This window comes from Hypanus sabinus, chromosome 22 (assembly GCF_030144855.1).
Source record: "Hypanus sabinus isolate sHypSab1 chromosome 22, sHypSab1.hap1, whole genome shotgun sequence".
Taxonomy (NCBI): Eukaryota; Metazoa; Chordata; class Chondrichthyes; order Myliobatiformes; family Dasyatidae; genus Hypanus; species Hypanus sabinus.
The window spans coordinates 32,273,178-32,291,513 of NC_082727.1; the positions used below are offsets into that span (position 1 = coordinate 32,273,178).

General features: G+C 38.3%; 1 pseudogene; it reads right to left on the reverse strand.

The window, feature by feature from the left end:
• Window positions 1–17,424: 17,424 nt before the first annotated feature.
• Window positions 17,425–17,540, reverse strand: LOC132379846 (U6atac minor spliceosomal RNA; annotated as a pseudogene).
• Window positions 17,541–18,336: the final 796 nt, after the last annotated feature.

Consider the following 18,336-nt stretch of genomic DNA (forward strand, 5'->3'; position numbering starts at 1 on the left):
TTTCTCTGCTACTTAAATAGAGGCACTGATTCGCTCTTGCTAATTTCTCTTGAAAAATAACAGAGAAAGGAATGGAGTATATACGCTTAACACTCAACCAAAGGAAAGATAGATGCCTTCAGGATGACTGCAACAGATTATGACAGAAGCTTAATAAGGTCACAGAAGGTACACATTCATTACAGATGAATTTCACTCAAAGTCTGAAGTGGTGCATAAGGGAAGTAAGAATATCATGTTCATGGGAAAATAACAGTCTAAATGATGAATGTAAAGTACCAAAAGAAACTCAGGGTACAGATTCAGAAATCATTAAACATAACAAGATGATTTAACAGGACAGTAAAAGAAAGCAGAGCAAGCACTGGAGTGGAAAAAAAATAAGAAGTAGAAAGTTCTGCTAAACTTAAAATGAACTTTAGTTTTCCAGAATTTACACAATCTTGGTTTCCAAAGAGAATATTAAAATACTGGAAAAGACCCAGAAATGTCTACAGGAATGCCATCAGAAATTAGAGACTATACCTAGACTGATAATTACAACATACTAAACAGTAAAATATTCTTTAGTCTGTCCTGACATCCTATCTATCCTATCTGAGCTCTTGGTATTGGAAAACAGAAGGCCAAGGATGATTTTAATAGGTAATAGCTATTGGAAAACATCTTGGGAATCATTTTTGGGATATTCAGAAGGAGACATTGTACATAAAATTAGCTTCTGGCATATCCAGTAAACGAAAATCAACAAACTCTGCTTTACCAGAGAGGAATTAGAATATACTATATGGTCATGTTAAGTTGAATGGTACAGATAAGTTTAAATTAATGGGACTAAAAGGACTATTAGGATATGGTTTAGCCACATGGGCTATATTAGTGCCATCATTCATACTTCAAGAAGAAACACATTCACCTGCAAATATTTCAATGTTAATCATCTTGAAAATATTTTCCTGTCTGAAGAACTGAAATTATAATCTAAATGTATAAGGTTGGTACAGATATTTTGAAGGTTTAGATATGAAGTTACACAGTGTTGCCCTGATTCTGTATTTCTGGCTTGATTTTAGCAAAAGCTTTATCTCAGCAATCTGAATATTCCTGTCATCTTAAATCAAATTCAAAGCATATTCTAATTTGCCATGCTGTAATGCCATTATATGTCTCATCGTAGATATTTCAGAGAGACATGATTAACAACCTGGGACCTGATGAGCATTCATACCGATGGGAAAGGGCAGATTGCTTTTTATGTCTGGAGGCTCATCACTAAGTTTTGGTCCCTAAAGTTGTGAAAAATCAACATCAGTTGCAGGCTTTACCTGGGAAGTGTCTGAATCCCCGGTGACAAGTCATTCCTTTCAAGAACATTTAATTTGAGTTGCCACTGGTGTGCTGGTCTATGCGAGACTTCGAACTCAGATTACCAAATCTGGTAAAAAAAAGCAAATCCCATTCTAATACCAAATCAGCAGTTATGTTGTCTTGGAATCAACTATCCCTAAAGAGAAGGTTGGTATGAATTACATGATAAGTAGAAAACTAATGTACTGTGTTCCTGACACATCATAGATGCCTTTCCCTCACAAGGTAATTGATTTGTCAGCAATTGTTTCTGTTTCTACAATACAATTCATTATGAGGAATTATTCTAAATACTTGTGCAAATGCAATAAAACATTAATAGTCCAGTATCTCATTGTTGTTTGGCTGCTGGTTCATTCATTAGTCCAGAATGTGAGTTGGGATCCCAAATGCAATGAGATGTGTGTATGCAGCTAGAGACAAGGTCTTGAATGTGCACTGTGGTTCAGGTAGATAGATAGATACTTTATTGATCCCATCAGGGCACGGAATGAGGTACAAAGCAGGTTAGGAATGTGGATCAGTTTGCAACAAGAGTCAGGAATGCTTAATTCTCATTTCTTAAAAATTTACAAGCTTCAGTAGGAATGTTTTTTTATGTGTGACATGTGAAAGTAAAACATAAGTGTGTTTGAGTATTAATATACACTAAGTAACATCCAATAATTCAGAAAAAAATCTGCAAGACTGACACCACCAAATTCCCAAGAACACCAAATTATCAGAATTTTACCTTGTTCTGGTAATCCATATAAACTACATTTGCTAGTTTTCCTTCATCCACACAGCTTGTTGTATTCTTAAAGAACTCTAATAAAGCGGTCAAATACTCACAATCTTGTTGAATCTGCTTACTTGCCTTTTGATTTTCTATATGCCCTGCTACTCTTGCCTCAAAGGATTTCAGCAGTTTTTTGTTTTTTCACATCTGGCTGGATAACACTTTCCGTCTGGTGCTTGCCCATTCAAAATGTTTCATTGATTGTATGACTGTTTTACCCTCATCATAGTGGAAGGTTTCATGTTAATTTTTGTCTGCAGGATATCCTTTTTAAGAATCTATATGGTACTACCCATGACCATTAAACTCTTGTACTATCAACCTTGAATTTTAAAGTAGCATCACACTAAGGTGGATGGCATCTTAAGTGTAAGGCAATTCACTTGTCGGAGTGGTATCAGGAAGAACAAACATCATTCCGGTGGGCAGCAACGTAATTATTATTGCTTGGGTAACCAGCAAAACTGTTGGTTGCATAACCAGCCCTGAAAGGGAGGGACAGCAGAAATGATGGCTACATTGGGTGGTGATTTTCCAAAACTCATCTAGTTTCTGGGAATGCTCCAGTGGACTGGAGAAACACAAATGTATTGCCACTATTTAAGAAAGGAGTGGGATGCAGCATATGGAGCAGCGGGCATTTTAAACTGACAGCTGTCATTGGAAATAATTTGAAATCCATTGCCAAGCTAGAAGCATCCGGATAATCAGGATCCTGCAAAATCAATAGGATTAATTTTGTTTTGAGAAAGGAAAATTATATTTGACAGCTTTATTGGAACTCTGTAAGGATGTAGCAGGTGGATGAATATTCAGTCATTTTTATTGTGAATTTCCACAAGGAATTCAATTAGATGCCAAATTAAAGGTCCTTCCAAACCAAATCAGAGCTCATGGCTTGGGGTGGAGGAATGGGGGTTAATTTATTTGCATGTTTAGAGCACTGGCAAATTAAGTGAAAACTGAATAAATAGGTCATTTTCAGGTTGGCAATCTGCAGCAAGTGCTTTGCCATAGGGAGCTCGGATGAAGCAACTGAGTGAGCTGTAGTCAGATCGGATAATATAAAAGGAGATGGGTTAGTAAGTCATGAAAAGCATAAAAATAATCTGCTGAGAAATATAGATAGGTTAATTGAGTATACAAGATGAATCTGTTTTAATAAGAACAGAAATGAAGAATGTTGTTTAAATGGATGAAGTAACTGCTGCCGTACTTGGATCTTGGCATGATCACATGAGAAGCACAAAGTTATCATGCAAATGCAGTAGATAATTAGGACAACAAATGAGATGTTGCCATTTATCACAAAGGCAGTGGAGGATAAACACCTGAAATCTTTAGCCAGAAGATGGTAAATCTGTGGAATTCATGGTCACAGATGGCTGTGGGGGCCAAATCATTTTCTATTTTTAAAGCAGTGGTTGATATTTTCTTGATTAGTAAGGGTGTCAAAGGATGTGGGGAGAAGGCAGGAGAATAGGGTTGAGAGGGATAAGAAATTAGCCATAACAGAATAGTGTAGCAGATGTGATGTCCCGTGTCTTATGGTCTCAAGGCATTATGCACTAATTATTAGTCCATACACGTTTACAGTTGCACATTTCAAATTGTTGAGTACCAGGTATTGGGAGCTGAATTAGATCAGTAATTTGACCACTCCCTCAGTTAAAGGTTGGATTGAAGCCCCAGGTGCAAAGTGTTTCAGAGATCAAGTTGTGGGTAGGCTCAGGTAACCGAGGAGATATGACCAAGGAGGGAAGAGATGAACTCAGGCCTGGCAGCATCAAGAGAGAACAGTTCCTGGTTTGGGTCAGGAGCTTTACAGTTTAGCTGAACTATAAATTGATAAATTAGTTTATTATAGTCATATGTGCCGAGAACAGTGAGAAGCCTTGGTGTGCAAAACAAAGTTTTTTACTGTATCTTTGGTCTGTGGGAGGAAACCGGAGCACTTGAAGGAAGCTCACACATTTCATAGGGAGGACATAAAAACTCCTTACAGAGTATGCCGGGATTGAACTCCAGACTCTGATGCCCTAAGCTATCAAAGCCACTATGCTACAGTGCATAGCCTCTAATCCTCTATTTCTGAAATGAAATTGCTAATTTAATAACTGGTAAACTCCAAGAAACAAGAACAGGTGAATATGGGAGGTATTTCTTGCTGTATTCCCAATGATGTACTTGTTTTAAAGTTTAGTAGCATGATTTCATAAGAAAGTGCTTATTTTGGTGTTTAGAGAAAACATTTTTAACTGGAATATAATAATCTGATCAATGATGTAAAACAAAACAATAACATTCTCAGTTATCAGTTTATTTTCTACGTAACTGCTACTCTATAATGGTTACTTTTTTATTTTTTATCACTATGGTTAATGGGTTATGATCGCTCAAATGTGTAAATTTGTATGTTTGCACACAGCATCAGAGATCGTTTTATACATGATAAACAGACTTCCTACTGCCAGGGAAATCAACACCATTTGACGATATTGGTAACCAAGTTACTCTCTTTCATACTAAATACTTCTACAAAATATTTCTTATTTCCTTGCAGTGAATTGTGTTTCTTTTCCCCCAAAACTAGCCCCTTTGAAATCAGGCCAAATGTTACATGCAAATGCATAATTATTGATGTGAGTCTTCTAAAATGGCTTTCCTCAAAACTCAGATTAAGTACTAATTTGAATGTTTTAACATATGCTGTAAATTAGTCTTGTAAACAACTTTAATTTATTCCATATTGGATATTGTTTTAAGTTTATCCTCAGCCGAGACTTGTGCCTTAAGATTGTGATCACAGTTCACAGTGCACTTCGTGTCCAGGAGAATGAACAGCAACAGATTACCGACCACCCACCCACCCGTTAGTAATTAGCCAGGGTAAATCCCTGCACACTTGTTCACTCTGTACCATCCTTGTGCAGGAAACAGGAAAGAGCTAATGGGCTGTAAATCAGGACTTTTTGACCAGGCCCTCAGAAAACATGTTGTCAGAGATCACCGATAAGGATTGAAAATATTAAAAGCAGTATCATCCGGTTTATCATCCAGAGCTGTAAAGCAAATTAAAAAAAAACAAGAAAGCAAACACACAAACATACAGAATCTTATTGTAAAAGAATGATTGCTGTTTTGTTGTCGGCTATTCCTTTGCTATTTTCCATCAATTTATAGAGCCATACATCACAGAAAGAGATGCATTTGCCTAATGAGACCACGATTTATTAATTAAATGTGGAACCCATTTTATTCTCTCCAAACACCCATCTATTCACCACAAATTCTAACATTTACTGGAGACTATGGACAATTTAGAGTGGCTAATTAACCAACCAACCTGCGTGTCTTTGGGATGTTAAAAGGATCAAGTACGCTCAGAGAAAACCATGTGGTCATAAGGAAAACATGCAGTCTCCAAAATCGGAAGACAAATTAACCAGGTTGATGAAGCTAAAAGGCAGCAGATCTGCTCATTACACCAATAGTCAAGGATGGATTTGCTCATCATACATTATATCTTATATGGTCTGGAATCCCTGGCAGTACAATGCAGTCATAAAACATTCTGATTTGCATTGTAAAGTGCTTTGAATAGTCCCATTTGGATCTTTTTTTTTCTTGAAGAATTAGTACTAAACAATCACTTTTACCCTCAGCTATGACTTTAATGATATATTCATTAAATCCAGGAGCAAATCTTTACAGTGAAAAAAATAGTTCAAATGTAATTTTCTTTAGCAGATCTCAGGCGGGAAAGAGGGTTGTTCCACTGTAGCGTATCTTGTGCACCATTAATTAGTCAACCTACCAAGATTTCAATGGCAGGTCTGAGCAATACATTTAAGGATTTGTCTGAGAAATGTGTACCCTTGGTGCTTTGATCAAGTAGACAACAAAATCAAAGATCCCACCCACTTTGGTCGTCCTCTATTCACATCTAGCCTTCCCATCAGGAAGATGATTCAGAAGCCTGAAAGGTTGTATCACTAGGCTCAAGGACAGTTTCCATCTTGATTTTGTAAAACCATTGTAAGGACCCCCAAATGAATAATGTTGACCTAGGATGTAAGCTTGTTCTAAGATCATGTGTTTATCCTCCCTCTAAGAGCACCTCACTTTGTTTTGAATGCCTTCTACTCATACCCCCATTAATATTGCACTGCCTCATAAGTACATATTAAATGCATAAATATTTGGGAGCAGCATTTTTATCCTTTTTTTTCACAATAGTGAAGCCCATTCGACTATTAAATTTACGGGCTCTCAGAGCAATTCAATCAATCCTATTCCTCCACTTATGTCCTGATAGCCTATTCTCTTTCACACACCTGTCAATTTTTGCCAACTAGCTACACCAGGGGTAATTTACAATATTTAGTTAGGCTACCTTTGTGATGTGGGTGGAACTGGAGCATCTTTCACCTCAAAGTGAAAGAATAGCTTTATGGGGTAACCAGTATGCCAACTATAGAAAATGCTACACCCTTACAAAAGAGCATCAACAACCAGAATAAGCCAATTACAAATTATCTGCATTTAGACCATAAGACATAGGAGCAGAATTAGGCCATTCAGTCCATTGAGTTTGTTCTGCCATTCCATCATGGCTGATCCCAGATCCCACTTAACCCCATATATCTGCCTTCTCGCTATAACCATTGATGCCGTGACCGATCAGGAAACTTAAACTACTCATGGTCTTGGCCTCTGCAACTGTCTATGGCAGAGTATCCCACAGATTCACTACTCTCTGGCTAAAAAAAATTCCTCCTTACCTCTGTTCTAAGAGGTTAACCCTCAATTTTAAGGCTGTGTCCTTTAGTTTTGGACATTCCCACCATAGGAAGCATAATCTTCCCAGAAACCTTATCTAGTCCTTTCAACATTATCACCTTGTTTTTATATTCTATTCCCCTTGAAATGAATGCCAACATTGCATTTACCTTCTTTACCACAGACTCAACCTGGAAATAACCTTCCTGAAGCCTTGCACAAGGACTCATGAGTTTCTCTGCACCGCTGATGTTTGAATTGTCTTCCCATTTACACAATAGTCAGCATTATTGTTCTTTTTACCAAAATGAAGTATCATACATTTCCCAACACTATTCCATCTGCCACTTTTTTGTCTATGTTTCCAATTTGTCTAAGTCCTTCTGCAATTGTATTGCTTCCTCAGCACTACCTCTGCCTTCACCGATTTTTGTATCATCTGCAAACTTTGCCACAAAACCATCAATTCCATTATCTGAATCATTGATAAAAAAAGTAGCGGTCCCAATACCTACCCTTGAGAAACACCACTACTCACCAGCAGCCAACTAGAAAAGGCCCTCTTTATTCCCACTCGCTGCCTCCTGCCTGCCAGCCATTCCTCTATCCATGCCAATAACTTTCCTGTAATGCCATGGGATTTCATCTTGTTAAGCAGCCTCATTTGTTGCATCTTATCAAATGCCTTCTGAAAATCCAAGTAAATAACATCCACTTCCTTTCCTTTGTCCACCCTGCTTGTTTCTTCCTCGAAGAACTCTAACAGATTTGTCAGGCTTTACAGGAACCATGCTGACTATCATTAGTCTCCAAGTACCCCAAAACCTCATCCTTAATAATAGACTCCAACACTTTCTCAAGTTTGGCTAACTGGCCTATAATTTCCTTTCTTTTGCCTTCTTCCCTTCTTAGAGTGAAGTGACATTTGCAATTTTCCTGTCCTCTGGAACCATACCAGAATCAAGTGATTCTTGAAAGATCCTAACCAATGCATCTGCTATCTCTTCGACAACCTCCTTCTGAACTCTGGGATGTAGTCTATCTGGTCCAGGTGACATATCGATCTTAAGACCTTTGAATTTGCCTAGCACTTTTCCCTTTGTAGTAGCAATGGCACTCACCCCTGCTCCCTGACACCCACAGACATCTGACACACCACTAGTGTCTTCCACAGCGAAGACTGACGCTAAGTACTTATTAAGTTCATCTGTCATTTCTTTGTTCCCTACCAGCATAATTTTCCAGTGGTCCAATATCAACGTACCCCCTCTTTACTGTTTATATAACTGAAAAACTTTTAGTATCCTGCTTTATACTATCAGCTAGTTTGCCCTCATATTTCATCTTTTCCCTTCTTACAGCTTTTTTTGTAGCCTTTTGTTGGATTTTTAAAACTTACTAATCATCCAACTTCTCATGTCGGATGGATGAACTTTTTTAACACATGGAAGGACAGTATGTGGAGAGTTTTCTCCTGTTTTGAAATCCTTCCTCAGCTCTAAGAGAAAAAGCAAGAATATTACATGCCTGATTGTGTTACAGCTTGTCACTGTTAAAGAGCCCTTCTTTTTACCCATCAATATGAATTCAATTTGTTTCTAGCCTCAAGAGTGCAGATGCATTGCAGATTCAGTTTTGGTACCCATTGAGCCCAAACAATATCTTGACCTATACAGATAGTTTTTTGTCATTATTTTCGAGACTGCATAATCAAGTGTTCACAGTCCTTCGTTATAACCCTTTGCAGACTGTACGAAGGTCACCTGTGAAGTTCATTGTGTGCCTGAGAGACCAGCATCGTGGTGATGTAGGATCTGGTACCCTGTGACAGGCATTAACAATGTAACTACATTATGCGCATTAGCAGAACCACTTTATCTTTAGCCCAAGATTGTATAACCTTTCAAAACTCAAAAGGCATAAGAAAATATGATCTGACAAATAAGCACTAAGTGTTCAGGTCTGTTATGTTACCATCCAGAACCTGGCGAGTAACTGCTGGAGGCTTTGCTGAATTTGTCCTTTCTGAGTGTACATAGCAGCACATGAACTATCCACTTCTATTTAATTTAAATGCCTCGAGTCAGATTATACCAATTGATGTTATCAGTATTAATATTTCAAACAGTTCATTCGCAGACAATTTGTTTGAGTAGTGTGGCAAAAAATGTTTTTACCTTGATCAATGCTTACTAGTTTTGGAAACTGCAACTGTCACAGAAAATAGTAAGAACTAAGTTTAAGAAATGTTCCTGAAGGTAAAACACTCCTAGAGTGATCTGAGTGAGTTGCTAATAATTTAAGGAGACTAAGAAATTAACTTTGCAATGACCAGTGTAGGGCTAGTGTCTGTCTGAAGATCAGTTGTGTAATGTGTATAGTCTGTATAGGGTTTGGGAGCATTTTACTGTATTGTACTTATGAAAAGTAAAATGTAAGACTGTAAATTGGAAAGACTACGGTCTGAATATATGAACTTTAGTACTGATGCCAATTTGGCTTAAAACTTCTCTATTTTCGGAGCCCATTTACTGTGCAAGGATGACCACCTGGCTTAGTTATACAATTGCATATGCTTTATCTATAAGGTTTAGCTTTGCAAGCCCCACTTGAACTCTCTGGATGTGATAAGTATGCCCTTCATTGGCAATTGGGACATTTCTACTTGGTTTTAAGACTTGGCAGATTTTTGGCAGTTCCTGATTATAGTTTAAAGCAATAGCATTTGAAGACAAAAATAACTTATCAGAGACGTTGCTTTATCGAACATTAGTAATCCAGAGAACGGGTTTTGGGACAAAAATTTGAGTGGTGTCATGTCACCTGGCAAAGTTAAGTTTAGCAAACAAAATATATTTAGAATCAAAAATAAAATATGGGGTTATTGAGACAAAACAGAATGTTATGAAAATTTGGCTGGTTTATCAGTGACTTTAGAGAAGAGAATTTTCATCTCAGAACATAGAACAATACAGTACAGGAACAGAACTTTCAGCCCATAATGTTGCACTGAACTGATTAAACTGTTAATTAAACACCTAACTAAATTAATCTCTTCTACCTTCATATCTTTCTTACATTTATCCTTGCAAGTGTTCTATGCGACTCCAATCTCTATTTGTCCCTCCCCACTGATCTCCCTCCTGGCATTTACCCTTGTAAGTGGAACAAGTGCTGTACCTCCTTTATACCTCTTCCCTCACTACCATTCATGGACCCAAACAGTCCTTCCAAGTGAGGTGACATTCCACCTGTGAGTCTGTTGGGGTCACATACTGTGTCCAGTGCTCCCAGTGTGGCCTACTGTATATGGGTGAGACCCACCATAGATTAGGAGACCACTTTGCAATTCTCTATGCTCTACCCACCAGAATAAGTAGGATCTCTCAGTGGCCACCCATTTTAATTCCACTTTCCATTCTCATTCTGATGTGACTATCCATGGCCGCCTCTACTGTCACAATAAGGCCACACTCAAGTTGAAGGAACAACACCTTATATGCCATCTGTGTAGCCTACAGCCTGATGACATGAACATTGATTTCTCCGACTTCTGGAAATGCCCCCCACCTTCATTGTTCCCATCCCCTTTTCCCTCTATTGGCTTATCTCCTTGCCTGCCCATCTCTGGTGTTCCTCCCACCTATTCTTTTTTCCATGGCCTTCTGTCCGCTCTGATTAGATTCCCCCTTCTCCAGCTCTATCTCACTTTCACAAATCAACTTCCCAGCTCTTTACTTCACCCCTCTCTCTCTCCTGGTTTCACCTATCACCTTGTTTTTCTCCCTCCCCTCTCCCCACCTTTTAACTCTACTCTCTTTTTTTCTCTGGTCCTGCTGAAGGGTCTTTGCCTGAATTGTTGACTGTACTCTTTTCCATAGATTCTGCTTGACCTGCTGAGTTCCTCCAGCATTTTGTGTGCGTTGCCTTCAACTTACTCTCCTTGCTGATGCTGCTGTTCCAGTTCCTAACAGTATACTCAAATTGTTGCTGTAATTTAGAATAGCTCACTAAGTTACACAGCTGCATGAAAGAAATTGCAATACAAAAAAAGCTGGAGAGATCACCTAGCATTGCTCTCAGTGCAGAGGATACACCTAGTTGAATTAGTGCTACAAATCTCCAGTGAAGGTGTGCAGAAATGTCCAGATTGGGACAATGAACCTATAGATTGTGATACACAGTGAAAAGGGAGAAACTGGTTCTAAAGATTGACTTAGAATCCCGTAAGACAAACATGGGCAGAGAGCCTTTTTCCAAATTATTATCCTCTCTCAACTGATGAATCAGACTTCTCCATGTTGAACACCACCTGTGATGCACTATCAATAACTCCAAAAGACTGGAAGTACAGTAAATACTGAAAGGCTTTTATTAGTAGTAAAACGGAGCACGTCCATTCCGGGTGACTGACCTGGACAGTGGGAGGAGCAGTGACACAATCACCTTTATCCAGGGGTCTGTGGGAGGAGTGTCACAGAAGCAGTCACAGAGGGGTGTGTCCAGACAGATATACATGGTTTACCACAACCTGAAAGAAGTGAAACGAGGGCAGAATTTATTACAGCTGAGGGTATTCAGTATCCATCACAAACAGCATCAAGATTGCATCCCACTGACAAGTCTTAGAGGATGTGGCTACTGGACTGGATCACTAACAGTTAAGTGGAAGACCTAAGGGAAAAATCAATTTTTGACTTCATTCTCACTAGTTTCTTTGTTACCAATACATCTGCCACTTTACAGTTCTGGTAGGAGTGACCACAGTTTAAGTCCCGTAGAGATGAAGTTCTGCCTTCCTTTGAGAAGGCTCTATATTGTGCTATGTTGCACTACCACTGAGGTGAATGCATTTTGACGAAGAAAAAATACCTTGGAAAACATACCTGGGCTTAAAGAAGATGTGTTTGGCAGCCTGCAGTATCAAAGATGTATTTTGTCACAATCTGTAATGTCATGCCCTGGCATATTCTTTGATGTGCCATAATAAGAGTCTGCATGATTAGCCCTGATTCAGGGGAGGGTATGTTAGAAGCAGCACCACACAAACCTTAGAATAAGATGTCAAACTGATGCAATTAACAGAACGTTATAGACAGATAAGTGATACTGTAACTGACAGGTTAGATCAAAGCTCTACTTTTCTATTGCATGCAGCTGTGAATAGGGGTACTGCAGCTAATATGTGGAGACAGCTGCCTGAACTTCCTTATCCTCAAAGATTGCAAAACTTTAATCTAACTAGAAAAGATAAGACTGAAGTGTTTGTGGCTATCATCAGCTAAAGTGATGAGTTTATGCTTAATCTTGGACTCCTGTGGAGGTTCCCAGTCTCATTGAAGGCTTTCTGCAATCTGATTCATTGCAAAAGGGATCAGCAGAATCAAAGTGCATTAACAATCCCCAGACATGCTCAAAAACAAGCTACATCTCTACTCATGCAGTTCCAGTAGAATAACAACACTGCTCTGATATACCCTGTCGACAAAAGCAAGGACCACATTTAATTGGACAATTACCACCCCACTAGTTTACTCTCAGTCATGAACTAAGTAGAGAAGGAGGGTATTGGGAATTCTGTCAAATGAGCAACTTCTGCTCATTGAAACTTAGAATGGGTTGTAACAGGATCACTTAATTCCAGACCTCATTTTAGCCTTGGTCCGAAACATACATAGTAAACTGAATTTCAGAGGTGAATTGTTCATCGTCCCAACATCACTTTACCAACAGTGATGAATCAGAGAGGCTGCACTTGAATGGTTACACTAAAAGTACCAGAAATGAGACAGAACAAAAATAAATATTCAGCAGGCTAAATGGCATGAATGAAGAGAGAAACAGAATTAATAATTCTGATTTCAGATCTTCAGCATCGGCAATATTTGCTTCTTTTCCTGGCAAGGAAGTAGGTATTTGTGGCCACTGTGAATGGGTCATCTCAGTTTCAGGAGCTCCTATGGGTAACAGAATCAGGCCCATTATCACAGTCTTTATGAAATGAAATTTGTTGTTTTGCGGCAATTGGCAGTGCAGAGATATAGCATCATTAAAAATTACAAAATAAATAAATAGTGCAAAAAAAGTAATAGTGTCCATAGACTTAGGAACTGTTCAGAAATCTGATGGAGGGGAAGAAGCTGTTCCTGAATTGGTGAATGTGGGTCTTTGAGCTCTTGCACCTCCTTCCTGAAAGCAGTAGTGAGAAGAGGGCTGCCCTCTATGATGACAGTCCTCACTGATGGATGCCTCCTTAATCCAAGATGCCATTCCAGGTGGTTTCAGCAACTTCATCAAAGATTTTATGTCTCTCATAAATTCAGAGATGGGTATCATCTTCATGGAAGATGTATATATCAAAACAGTCTATACCTTGTGCACCCAGTGTTCTAGCATGGGCTGATGCATATCAGCTAACATTCATGTAGCATGCTGTAGGCTGACAGAGCTAGGACTGAAAGATGATGAGAGATAATTTGTTAAAGCTGTTCAAGATGATAAGACGTATAGATTAAAGTCGATAGCCAGACTTTTTCCCAATACAGAAATGGCTAATATGAGGGGCATAATTTTAAGGTGAGTGTGTTCAACACTCTGTCAGAGGTTGTGTAAGAGGCAAATATATTAGGGACATTTTAGAATCTCTTAGATAGGCACAGGTATGATAGAAAAGTGGAGGACTATGTAGGAGGGAAGGGTTAGATTGATCTTTCAGTAGCTTAAAAGGCTGTTCACAACACCATGGACCAAAGGGCCTGTACTTTGCTGTAATGTAATGTAATATGATCTAGGGCCCATCTCAGATGGTGAAGGACCTCCATGATGGGATGCCACCTTAATTCAAAGTGACTTCAGCAACTTCATGAATGATTTTACACTTCTCATAAATTCAGAGATAGGGATCATTGTTTTGGAAGATGTAGGTTAAAAAAGCAGTAAATCTGTATACACAGTGATCCAACATAGGCTGATATATAACAACTAACATTTATGTATTGAAACTGCCAGGCAATGACTTCCTTTACTTAGCGAGTGCTGTCTCTACTTGATATTGAGTCCAGTTCATCATCAAATTTTCTTTCAACATTTCAGACCAAGTATTTATGTGGACCAGGCATATATATTCTTTGGTGTTAAGAGCATTTCTGAAGCTGTAGACCTTCAAGATCATTTTAGGTTGAGTATTAAACTTACCTGATTGAGTGCAGCTTCATTAAAATTTACAAAGCTCAGCTTTATCCAAGTGAAAGTGCCCGCTCCACCCCTGGTGTGCGATAGCTGCAATGTGCATCCGCTCCAAGGTATACTGCAGCAGCTCATCTGTTTCGTCAAGTCTCCGTCAAGCTTGTAACTCAAAGGTCAAGGGTGGCTGGCACACGAGAAAACCCCATTCTCCTAAGTCATGCACCATCCTGCTTTTTACTGCATTATCAAAATCGCAGCGACGAAAACATCCCCTGAACACTTTACAAGAAATGCCTTCAGTGTGTGGACTCAGAGTTGTACACTGCACATTGTACATGCTTTGATAATAAATGTGCTTTGAATTTTTGCTCTGGTTTAAAATAAAAGCAGCATATAACAAATTCTCAAAGAAATTAATGAATAGTGGACTTGCCAGTGATGGACCTCCAATGGAAGAAGCAAAATACTAAGTTCTTTCTTCAGAGCAGAAAAATGCATTGATTTGAAATATTATATAGAACATAGAACAGTACAGCACAGGAAAAGACCCTTCAGCACACCATGTTATGCCAAACCAATTAAATTAGTAATCAAATAACCAGCTAAACTAATCCTCTCTCCCTATACAATGTCCATATCCTTCTATTTTCCTGACATTCTTAATATATTTTTCCACAGAAGCTGCCAAACTCATATTTCCAGTGTTTTCTGTTTTTAGTACTGATGATTAGATTGTAAGTTTCCAAGCTGTAGTTCTATATCAGATTCTTTCTTATTTCTCTTGAGTTTTGTATAATCAGGAGTCATACACTGTCGTATAATTGAAATCCGAAGTGTCTTCTTCTGGATTTGTGTGATGATCTCTGATTTCTGGTCAGTTGGGGATACTGACACTTGAAATAGATGAGCAAAAATAAAGACAGCCAGCCTGTCAGGGCTCAAAGAAACTAAGCTTCTGAGCTGTCAGTGCAAATAAATTTGAAGCTTAAAGTTTTCAGCTTGAAAGGAAAGTTTTAACTTTTTCTTCAGTCTCATTTTGTTTGGCAGTTAGATTGCTACTTTGTACTGCAACTTTTTTTTATCAGAACTTTACATGATCTTGCTGTAAATGTTAAGTTTGAGAATGGCAATGATGGATGTAAATTTGAAGATATTAGATGTTTCTTGAAGCCCATTTGTTGAATATGTGATGTGGAGCTATTCTCATACTTGTAGAGTGTAGAAAATTTTTGAGTCATAGAGCCATAGGAAGATACAGGGTGGAAGTAGCCCTTCAGCCCACTTTTACACTCATCCTGAGGTAATCCCAATTTTATTCTTCTACGTGGTCACATCATTGCCTCCACCCTTACTTCCATATCTTACCTGCATCTTTGGATCAATTTACAGTGATTAATTAATCTGCAAGTCTATGAGTCTGGAATGCAGGAGGAATTGGAACACCTAGAGGAAACCCATGCAGTCAACAGGGAGAACATGCAAAGGTCCGTGTCAATTGGTGCTTAGAATAAGAGTCCCATCTGTGGATTACACACTACGTTATGCTACTTTCTTTCTACTGAGGTGGATCACTTCTTTTGTGAACCTGGTGCTGTCATACTTGGTAGTAGTGCTTAAATAGGTATGTCAATTATGGAAAAAACCTGGGTCTTTTTGTGCGGCATGTAGTCCTTCTGAACCCATTCAAGCTTCTTGGTCAGAACTTTAGCATTATACAGGGGTTGTTAATCAATAAATCATAAAATTATACATCTAGTGTGGTAGCTGAATTTGCACCACAGTAGGTGGAATGTTGCCTAAAATTTGAAGATTAAAAAAATTAAGTGGGAACTGAAACAATGTAATGAGTTTACATGCTGATAAATTAAATGTAACTTAGGAAGAACTACTGAAGCCATTGGTAGAAAATGTTAATAATGATTAAATTATTTCCTAGGGTCCCCATAACAAGTGGGACAACATGTGTGAATCAAAATCAGAATCAGGTTTAACATCACCAGCATATGTCATGAAATTTGTTAACTTTGTGGCAGCAGTACAATGCAATACATGATAAATATAGAAAAAAATTGAATTACAGAATGTATATATAAATATTTATGTGTGTATATTAGATGGTTAATTAAGATAAGTAGTGCAAAAATAGAAATTTTTTGAAAGTAGTGAGGTAAAGTTCTTGGGTTCAATGTCTATTCTGAAATCGGATGGCAGTGGAGAAGAAGCTGTTCCTGAATTGCTGAGTGTGTGCCTTTAGGTTTCTGTACCTCCTTCCTGCTGGTAACAATGAGAAGAGGGCATGTCCTGGGTGGTAGGGGTCCTTGATGTTGGAAGCCACTTTCGTGAGCCACCACTCCTTGATGATATTGTGGATACTACAAATACATATTGTCTCTTAATGTTTTTGACATCAAATATAAAAAATTTCTGTGATAGGAATAATTTGAAAAAAAAGGAAGCAGAGCAAACACTTTTCTAAAATGTGGATAATTTGAAAACCATCATTTTCCAAGTGGATTTGTGTGCAATCCTCTGCATCATTCTTAGTCATTTCCAACTATTCTATTTCTGTGCTTCATTCGGTCTTGATTGAGGTCTTGAAAGGATAATTATTTTCTATTGATTTCTGCACAATGTTACTGAATACATGACTATTTTTGATGTTGGCAGACAAGAAAAAAAGTTTGGTGTTAATTTGAATCTGCTTGATATATGCCCTTGACCATGGAGCATTTGTTGCTACGATGAGCTGACTACGTGCTCTTATCAAAATTGATTTGCATGCCTCAGTTTTTATTTGAGTGCTTAATCCAAGGATGTGACAGGAGTACCCTAAAAGTTGTCTCAACGACATACTGTCAAATGTATTTTCCTCTGTTCCTCTAAAGATGTACTCTACTATATTAACATTGCATGTGTATGTAGAGAGTACTGGCTAAATGGGTAGAATTTATGTGGATGGGCATGCCCATTTGTTCTCAGTCCATGAAGCATAGTCTTTAAAGATAGATTAGCTTTATTTCTCACACGCACATTGAAATTTGCGTTAAATCAAATCAGCAAGGATTGTACGGAGTAGACTGCATGTGTTGCAACAAATCCAGCATCAACAAAATCGTGCCCACAGCTCACTAATCCTAGCTGTACATCTTCGGATTGTGGGAAGATGCTGGAGTCTACTGTGGAAATCCACACAGTCACAGATTGCGATTTACAGATAATTTCTTACAGTCTGTGGTGGGAATCGAACTCAGATCTTGCTGGTGGCACAATAAAGTGTTACGCTAACCGCTGTACCACCATACATACACAGAAAACATGATTAGATGCCTCCAAGAAGATGGCAATGCTCTAACCATTTGTGTTTTGTAAAGTCGCCAGTATCCTTATGAAAGGAGAGCTAATCTTCTCATTTTTCAAGCAACTGGGTCTTCGGTTGATTTGGATTGTCATTCCAATGAGCCAGACTTTCACTCTGTTGAGGCGGTGATGTGGAATGGCTACTCTTTTTTAATGCCTATTCCCATGTAGGCATTGTCAGCTCTTCAAAGTAAAGTTCGGTATCTGGAGTATCATAATTTTATGGTCAATCCCAATAGTGATGGACCTGAACATAGTTCTGCTATCATTCCCTGGGAGCTCAGAAGGGCAGGATATAGGTAACTCAGCACTCAGGGCAATGGATTTGCCTTCTGGAAGGGCCGTTGGCAGAGGAAGCTATCTTCATGGAATTGGTTTTGCCATCATGACATCTGAATGGTTTCCCACTTCAGATAAACAAATATCTTGAAAATCGTGTAATCCTTAAGCTCACAATTTCCAGTGAAGGATAAAATAGTCATCTCTTTTGTAGAAGTTATTCTGCTTAGAGATTTTTTTCTGCTGTAGTCCTGAGGCCAGAACCAGAATCTCAGATGACTTACTTTACTGGTCTTACCTTTAGCTGCAATTTTTCAATTGAGATCAAAAGCCATGTATAAAAAATGTCAATCTGTTTTTAAGAAATATTCAATTTTGTAGAAATACCTAAACCACTAGAATTAATAATTGATTTTTATGCCAGGTGTATTAGCTGAATGAACATTTAAAAAAGTGTTGATTCCTTGCCCTCATCCAGGAAATAAAAGAAGCCAATGCATTTGAGACTGAACTATCAAATGTCTGACAACAGCTGGGATGTTGAAAATCTATACATGGAGAATTTATGAGAGTAAGAAAGGTTT